We start from the raw sequence: 9290 nt of genomic DNA, 5'->3' as shown, positions 1-9290 counted from the left end.
CCGGCCGAGCGGAGTCAGGTCTGGAGAATGTCATTACGCTTTGAGGACAGCGTGTCGCTAATGCGAGGACGTCTTACTGGCCTTTTTTAACAACTGATTCAAAATGCCCCTTAAATCAATCATTGAGATGCTGTAGTTGCGCTGTATCTAGAACATTGAATAGCCGGGCAGTTCGTCTTCGGTGAGAAGAACATTGTTATGAGGCACCCTGTGTTATTTCCGACTTCAAAAATTGTAAAGTGTGTTTGTGGTTTAATGCCCCACTCAGCAAAATTCCTTTCGAGTTAATGAAGTTTGTGTCTGTACTTGAGTTACTTACTTACGGATTTCCGGGCTAATAATTAATACAGTAGCATTTAATCGATTGAGAAAGGTCAGTGTGGGTGTAAGGTTATTAGGGACTGGTCATCTATTATAGAGGCGAAGGGGGATGGATGAGTTGGGTGGTGGGGTGGGGTGGGGTTTGGGGTGCACGGTGAGGTTCATGACTGCGAAAGCTGACGGGCATGAAAAATGACACAGTTCTATTTTCTTTTTTAATATACTCAACAACAAAAGTTCTTGTGACACCAATATTTTAGTGTATTTTTCAAACAATAAAGTTTGGTTTTCAGTATTGTAGTACATGTATGGAGTCAAGTCACAAAAACGCAACTGCTACAGAAAAGCATGCATTCCATGCAAAAGTTGACTTTTATGCAAGCCCGATGCATTTTACTATCCAAGAATGGGTATAAAAACATGTTCGTTAACGGGATTCCATATGTATTGTTTAGCATCGTGCTGACAACAACCACTCAACATAACAACAAAATTACGCAATTATTCAATATTACGAAATGCCAATCTCCTCGACGCCAAGAGTAACAATTATAGACACAAGTGTGGCAGACTACATATTTCGGATATTTTAATTATGTTACTAAAATCAGCTTGTCTAAGTTTGATACAAAGGAAACACAAACAGACTAAAGCCAAACCTAGAACAACGAAATAATCGATGATATCACGCGAGAGTTTGAGCTGACGGACATTTTTATACAGGAGAAAAACAATATCGTCCTTTAAACGAATTTCGACTTTGTTCGGGAATCCTGTCACTCATATATATTTCATTTGCAGATGTCTTGCTTTCACGATCATTTAAACATAAAAATAATGGTAACAGTTAAACACAAACGGGTCTTCTTTCAAAATTAGACTCCTATTCTCGAGTGTTCTCGTATAGAAGATCTTTGCATTCTCAAAAATTGTCATTATTTTCCGAAATAGTACAAATTTCTAAAATAATTGTGAACTTTGTGAAACTTTCGAATAAATTCCTTTTTTTATATCCGAATACTGTGGACACTCAGACATACACGAGGTACACAGCTTATGTCATTCAATGACGGAGGACACTAAGACACACACGAGATACACAGCTTATCTCATTCCATGACGGAGGACACTAAGACACACACGAGGTACAAAGCTTATGTCATTCAATGACGGAGGACACTAAGACACAAAAACGAGGTACACAGCTTATGTCATTCCATGACAGAGGACACTAAGACATACACGAGGTACACAGCTTATGTCATTCCATGACGGAGGACTCTAAGACATACACGAGGTACACAGCTTATGTCATTCAATGACGGAGGACACTAAGACATACACGAGGTACACAGCTTATGTCATTCAATGACGGAGGACACTAAGACACACACGAGGTACACAGCTTATGTCATTCAATGACGGAGGACACTAAGACACACACGAGATACACAGCTTATGTCATTCCATGACAGAGAACACTAAGGCACACACGAGATACACAGCTTATGTCATTCCATGACGGAGGACACTAAGACACACACGAGGTACACAGCTTATGTCATTCAATGACGGAGGACACTAAGACACACACGAGATACACAGCTTATGTCATTCCATGACGGAGGACACTAGGACATACACGAGGTACACAGCTTATGTCATTCCATGACGGAGAACACTAAGACATACACGAGGTACACAGCTTATGTCATTCAATGACGGAGGACACTAAGACACACACGAGGTACACAGCTTATGTCATTCAATGACGGAGGACACTAAGACACACACGAGGTACACAGCTTATGTCATTCAATGACGGAGGACACTAAGACATACACGAGATACACAGCTTATGTCATTCCATGACGGAGGACACTAAGACATACACGAGGTACACAGCTTATGTCATTCAATGACGGAGGACACTAAGACATACACGAGATACACAGCTTATGTCATTCCATGACGGAGGACACTAAGACACACACGAAGTACACAGCTTATCTCATTCCATGACGGAGGACACTAAGACACACACGAAGTACACAGCTTATCTCATTCCATGACGGAGGACACTAAGACATACACGAGGTACACAGCTTATGTCATTCAATGACGGAGGACACTAAGACATACACGAGATACACAGCTTATGTCATTCCATGACGGAGGACACTAAGACACACACGAAGTACACAGCGTATCTCATTCCATGACGGAGGACACTAAGACACACACGAGATACACAGCTTATCTCATTCCATGACGGAGGACACTAAGACACACACGAGATACACAGCTTATCTCATTCCATGACGGAGGACACTAAGACACACACGAGATACACAGCTTATCTCATTCCATGACGGAGGACACTAAGACACACACGAGGTACACAGCTTATGTCATTCAATGACGGAGGACACTAAGACACACACGAGGTACACAGCTTATGTCATTCCATGACGGAGGACACTAAGACATACACGAGGTACACAGCTTATGTCATTCAATGACGGAGGACACTAAGACACACACGAGGTACACAGCTTATGTCATTCAATGACGGAGGACACTAAGACACAAAAACGAGGTACACAGCTTATGTCATTCCATGACGGAGGACACTAAGACATACACGAGGTACACAGCTTATGTCATTCAATGACGGAGGACACTAAGACACACACGAGATACACAGCTTATGTCATTCAATGACGGAGGACACTAAGACACACACGAATTACACAGCTTATCTCATTCCATGACGGAGGACACTAAGACACACACGAGGTACACAGCTTATGTCATTCCATGACGGAGGACACTAAGACATACATGAGGTACACAGCTTATGTCATTCCATGACGGAGGACACTAAGACACACACGAGGTACACAGCTTATGTCATTCCATGACGGAGGACACTTAGACACACACGAGGTACACAGCTGATACCTTCGCACAAAGGAGGCCACTTAGACACACACGAGGTACACAGCTGATACCTTCGCACAAAGGAGGCCACTAAGACACACACGAGGTACACAGCTGATACCTTCGCACAAAGGAGGACACTTAGACACACACGAGGTACACAGCTGATACCTTCGCACAAAGGAGGACACTAAGACACAGGAGCCCGATAAAAATACATATGTCCTTGCACGAAAGACTTCAAAAGACTGAAGATACACAGCTGATACCTTGTCGGCCATTCACATGGCCACACTGACCATCAACTACGAAGAAACAATTGTCGGCGATTTTAGGTACGCTTCAAATGGGCTTCGCCCCAATCAATCACGGATCATAGATCGTTCGTCCCCCAAAGAATCCACGTGTACAGCGATACATAACACAAGCGGATAAAGACAGATTTCCTTATCCCTACCCCGACCCCGAAATAAAAATCTCCCACTGATGACTCTTCATTACCCCAAGAAGATCCCCGTGGCACAGATTCTTGGGTATGAGTTGAGTGGTATTGTGGTATTGTTGGGTATTAAGACGCCTTAGAAGACTTTTTTCTTTCCCAACGGCGGTCTATAAATAATCGAATCTGGACCAGACAATCCAGTTATTGATATCATGAGCATCGATCTACGCCATTTGGATACGATGACATGCATCAGCCAAGTCAGCGACCCTGACCTCCCAATCCCGTTATTCGTCTCTTACGACAAGCATAGGCATTCTGACAGATATGATACACGGGTGGATACGTGGATACTAAAATAAAGTACTCGTGGAAATGAAAAAAACCTGTTTTGCTGGATTTATGTAGCATTACGTAGATGTAAATACGAAATAACAAAACAACTGGAAAAAGTACTAGTCTGGATGTGCTAGTTTTATTTCAGTGCTCAATACAAAATGTACTTTACAGGAGGAAATTTGTAGGCACTTTATACATACAAAAATATAACTAAGTCCAAATTGACATGGCAGAAACAGACTATAGGCATTATGCAAATTAGCCTTGGAAAAAAAGTTATCAAAACACCAATAAAAATAACAGCTATGTTTGTGTACATAACAATGATGACATGTAACTTGTTGTTTGAGAAGAGAATATGTTACTTTTACGTTCTGATATTTTGACGATGATACACTATCCCACAATGCCTTTCACAAATCACTAACCACTGACAAATCACATGCACGTGGGTTTCAAGCACCTGTTTTCACCTGTCGTCAAGGTGTCATAGGTCATGGACATTCACCTTGATCTACTAACACCTGGTTATGCTCAGTTTCACAATAGTCTGTTTTGTTCATATGTTTAAACACTTTACGTGTAAAAAGACATAAAAACCTTTGATACACTGTATTTGTGCCAAGGCCCAATTAGTACTAATTGAGTTGTTTGAATATTTATATATTTTGTATATTAACTGCATTTATTTAAAATCTTACATATACTTGATATGTCGACATTCTGGTATTGATGACGGGGATATTATAAAATATACTTTACATGTCTACATTCTGGTATTGATGATGGGGCTATTCTTAGATATACTTGACATATCGACATTCTGGTATTTGACGACAGGGTTATTCTTACATATACTTGATATGTCGACATTCTGGTTATTGATGACGCGGCTATTCTTAAATATACTTTACATGTCGACATTCTGGTATTGATGACGGGGCTTTTTTTACATATACTTGATATGTCGACATTCTGGTATTGATGACGGGGCTATTCTTACATTTACTTTACATGTCGACATTCTGGTATTGATGACGGGGCAATTTTTACATATACTTGATATGTCGACATTCTGGTTTTGATGACGGGGCTATTCTTACATATACTTGATATGTCGACATTCTGGTATTGATGACGGGGCTATTTTTACATATACTTTATTGGTATTGATGACGGGGCTATTTTTACATATACTTGATATGTCGAAATTCTGGTATTGATGACGGGGCTATTCTTACATATACTTGATATGTCGACCTTCTGATATTCATGATGGAAGGATTCTTAGATAGATGGAGGGGGTGTTTGTTTGTTGTTTAACGCTGCACTTGGCAATCTTCCAGCAATAGGACTGCGGCCTGTAAATACTGGAGTCTGGACCAGACAATCCGATAACTACCATCATGAGCATCGATCTACACAATTGAGATATGACGACATGCATCAACCAGGTCAGCGAACGCAAACCACCCGATCCCTTCAGCTGCCTCCCCCGACAAGCATGAGTTGTTGTTTGGACATGCTAGATACTTAGACATGATTGACATATCGATACTCTGATATACATGCTTCATAGATACTTAGACATGATTGACATATCGATACTCTGATATACATGCTTCACAGATACTTAGACATGATTGACATATCGATACTCTGATATACATGCTTCATAGATACTTAGACATGATCGACATATCGATACTTAGATATACATGCTTTAATGATACTTAGACATGATTGACATATCGATACTCTGATATACATGCTTTAATGATACTTAGACATGATACATGACATAATTGACTTACGCATCTCCTCATGGTTAGATATGCTGATACAGGAATATATGTGAATATATATTTATCATATAATGGGTAGGTTTCTCGGCAGGATAAAGCCAACGGATAAAAACGATATCCGTTGGGGTCATATGCGGATAGAGATGCAAATATGAAAGGTCAAGTAGGGATTACTTTCACTGTTTATAAACAAACATGGCGTCGCCCTCGTAATTCGGCGATCGAGTCAGAATTAACCATCGGGATTCTGGATAAACAACAGGGATAATTGCTATCATTATCAAAAGAACAGTCTAATATACTGAAAATCAGTTTCTAGCTGTGACGTATCTAAGGCATTTTATAAGTTTTGGCTACTTTGGCGATATAAATTTCGAAACAATTTTGCGAGGGCACCAGGGGATCAGTAGCCAAATCTGTCCACAAATCAAAATAGTTGGATTTGGCCTAAATACGTTTGAATTGTTACCTTGTTTCGTTTTGTCGCTGTGTGTACATCTGACTACACTTCTTAACGTTATGACAGGACAGGCCGACTGTCAACAACGTCTGACCGTGACCGTGACGTCTCATAGACTAGGGTTTGAGTAGCTTCCCTTTGACAAAGGGCAGTTACTCTAGCGGAAAGACCGATGGATTGCCGCGAAAGGCAATTAAAAACAATTTTGTTTTGGGCACATGTTGCTTCGCCACTGTATAAGAAACAGATTTCAGTTGGAACTATATTGGCTACTGTCACTGTCCTAGTGACACATCACATACTCTATGACGTAATAGATATTAATGCGCGCATTCCAGGAAAAGTCGCAATGTTTCGGTAATGTTTGTGAGAGAGAGAAAGCGATTTCGAAGCACAGAATTAAAGAATGACATTATGTGATAAAGAGGTTATCACGCTTGTGTGTTTCGGGGTGGTAAATATCCTGTGTTAGGAATAAACACTATGTATTCCTAATACCCCCCCCAAACACGAGCCAGCTTGAGTGTCAAAATGTACCTTATGGTATATTTCACATTAATGCAGAAACAATGTTATAAGAAACGATATTCATGGCAGGCACGGCGACATCTGCGAACCACGAGTGAAACAACAGTGATGCCATGCGTTATTGAGGACAATTTGTCAGTGAGATGTGACGTCATTCCGATTGAGAAACAGATGCTGTGGATTATTTGTTGCGGTTGTGAATAGAACTGATTTGCTGCGAACAATGGGTATGTATGTATATCTGTAGATATAGAAATGTCCTTGTGAAACAGGCCCCTGAGCTGTAGGGGTGGCCGTGTATATACATATATGTCTTGACTTACATGTACGTGTACAATACTTGTATTGTACAATAATTGTATTAATTATAGACGTGGTACAGCAGTGTACTACTGGAAAAATGGCGACAGGCTTTTTGACGATCTCTTTTATCTGCAATCTCAGCAATTTAAACTCCTTACAGCATAACATTGACTTTCTATGTTCGTAATCCACAAAGCCTAACCATAAACACATTGTATTCTGACAATGTAGCGGCAAACAAACGTTTCTCATTTCAATCTGCGTTCAAATTGTAACCTTCAGATGCAGATTTTCAATGTTTTCGTCTTTACCTTCTCTCTCATATTTATTATAGATATACAAATTATGATAAAGAGATATACTAGATCACAAGTCATTGTCCGAGACACATATCGGAAATCTTAGATTCGACTGTTTAGCTATTATTATAGTTTGTCATTGTTCAATGCAATTGGAAACACCTGTCTTGAGAAAATGAAATATACCTCTGATTTTGCAAGCATTTTTATATTTTAATAATATACGTGAGCGTAAACTGTGTATTGAACAAAACGCCATTTGCCCGGGGGAATGTAGACACTTTAATAGATCAGACATACAGGTTAGACGTGACAAATCAGACTGTGTCACACTACAGATGCCCTCAATAGCATATCACCAGATGTTCATATGATGGAAGCATACAAAAGTTATTCATCTTATCTCCTTGTCAGAACGTTGTGATCTGATTGGTTGACGTAATTTTGATAAAATACATATCATAAGGCCACAAAGACGGACAAAACATTCGGTATTTGTACCAACTATATTACTGTATAGGAATAATCTGTATGATAGGAATTCCATAGTATTTAATCTTCTTTCTGACTAAGTCTAGATTTAGGGGGTACAAGGGGTACAAGATAGGGCGTTTTCCTTGACAGTCTTCTGGTTCTATATTAGTCTTTTTTCTTAGCTGACCAATTTAAAAAAAAACATTTTAAGATTCTTTCACATAGGCGCATGTGATTGGTATATACTTAATCTTTAAAATACGCTGTTTCCATGTTAACAGGTTTACGTACGATAGTCTATACCCAGGGCTGATAAAACAATTTCTATTGAGATTTTGTATGAAACTGTAATGCCATTCGTCACCACTCGCCCCTTTCCGTAACCTGCAAGAAGACTCGTCCCCCTCATTCGTCACCACTCGCCTCTTTCCGTAACCAGCAAGATGACTCCCCCCCCCCCCCCCATTCGTTACCACTCGCCTTTTTCCGTAACCTGCAAGAAGACCTGCGAAAATACGACAAACCAATCAGAATGCGCCTATGATTTCAAATTAATCGTCAAAAAATCCCTCAGAAATTATTTATATTTTTATACATATGTCTTGCATCTAAAAATATACCCAAGACACAGCTAAATGTGTTCAATCATACTGTATAATTCCGCATGTCCAGATGTGCTTTAAAATGCATCTGAAATATATATAATATATGGTGAAAAGTATGTGAACCATTACGCAACGAGTTGACAATTGTTTTAGGTATGTCCGTTTGCGTTTAGACGGAACATATCGCAAAAATGGCCATGAGAGGGGCACGAGTCGCTATTCGGCTTCTCCCGGAATAACACGAGTTGGTCACGAATGACTGCAATGCCAAACGCTTAAACTGTATAAGTAACAAATTGTCATTTGTTGGGATATGATCGTTTCACGTGACTTTCATAAAATACATTATTTTAAGGCCACAAAAACAAACAAAACCTTCGGTATTTGTACTCACTTTATTTTTTTATAATTTCATCATACTTTCGGATCCGTAAGTTTGAGTTCGGTAGGTTTTTGTCTGTTGAATTATTTCAGTAAAGAAAAAAATCTATGAAATTGGTCAGTATATAAGAGACATAACCCCTTGACTTTTCAGTTGTAAATTGGAGTCCCGACTCAACGGTTTGTTAAATCGTTCCGTTGTAAAACGTCGGAGAAAGGTAATTGCGGGTGCATTATACATAAAACCATTCACGCGTAAATTAGTCACCAGCTGACCCGACCTGTCCCACCTGAATGTGCCTTATTTGGCCTTTCCTACCATTGAACAGAGACTATGTAATAGTAATGGTCCAAAGTTCAAAAGTGCATTCATGCGAGGACAGATATATA

This window comes from Haliotis cracherodii, unplaced genomic scaffold, assembly GCF_022045235.1.
Source record: "Haliotis cracherodii isolate W230 unplaced genomic scaffold, xgHalCrac1.p SCAF_1, whole genome shotgun sequence".
NCBI classification, from domain to species: domain Eukaryota; kingdom Metazoa; phylum Mollusca; class Gastropoda; order Lepetellida; family Haliotidae; genus Haliotis; species Haliotis cracherodii.
Note: the sequence above shows the minus strand (reverse complement) of the source record.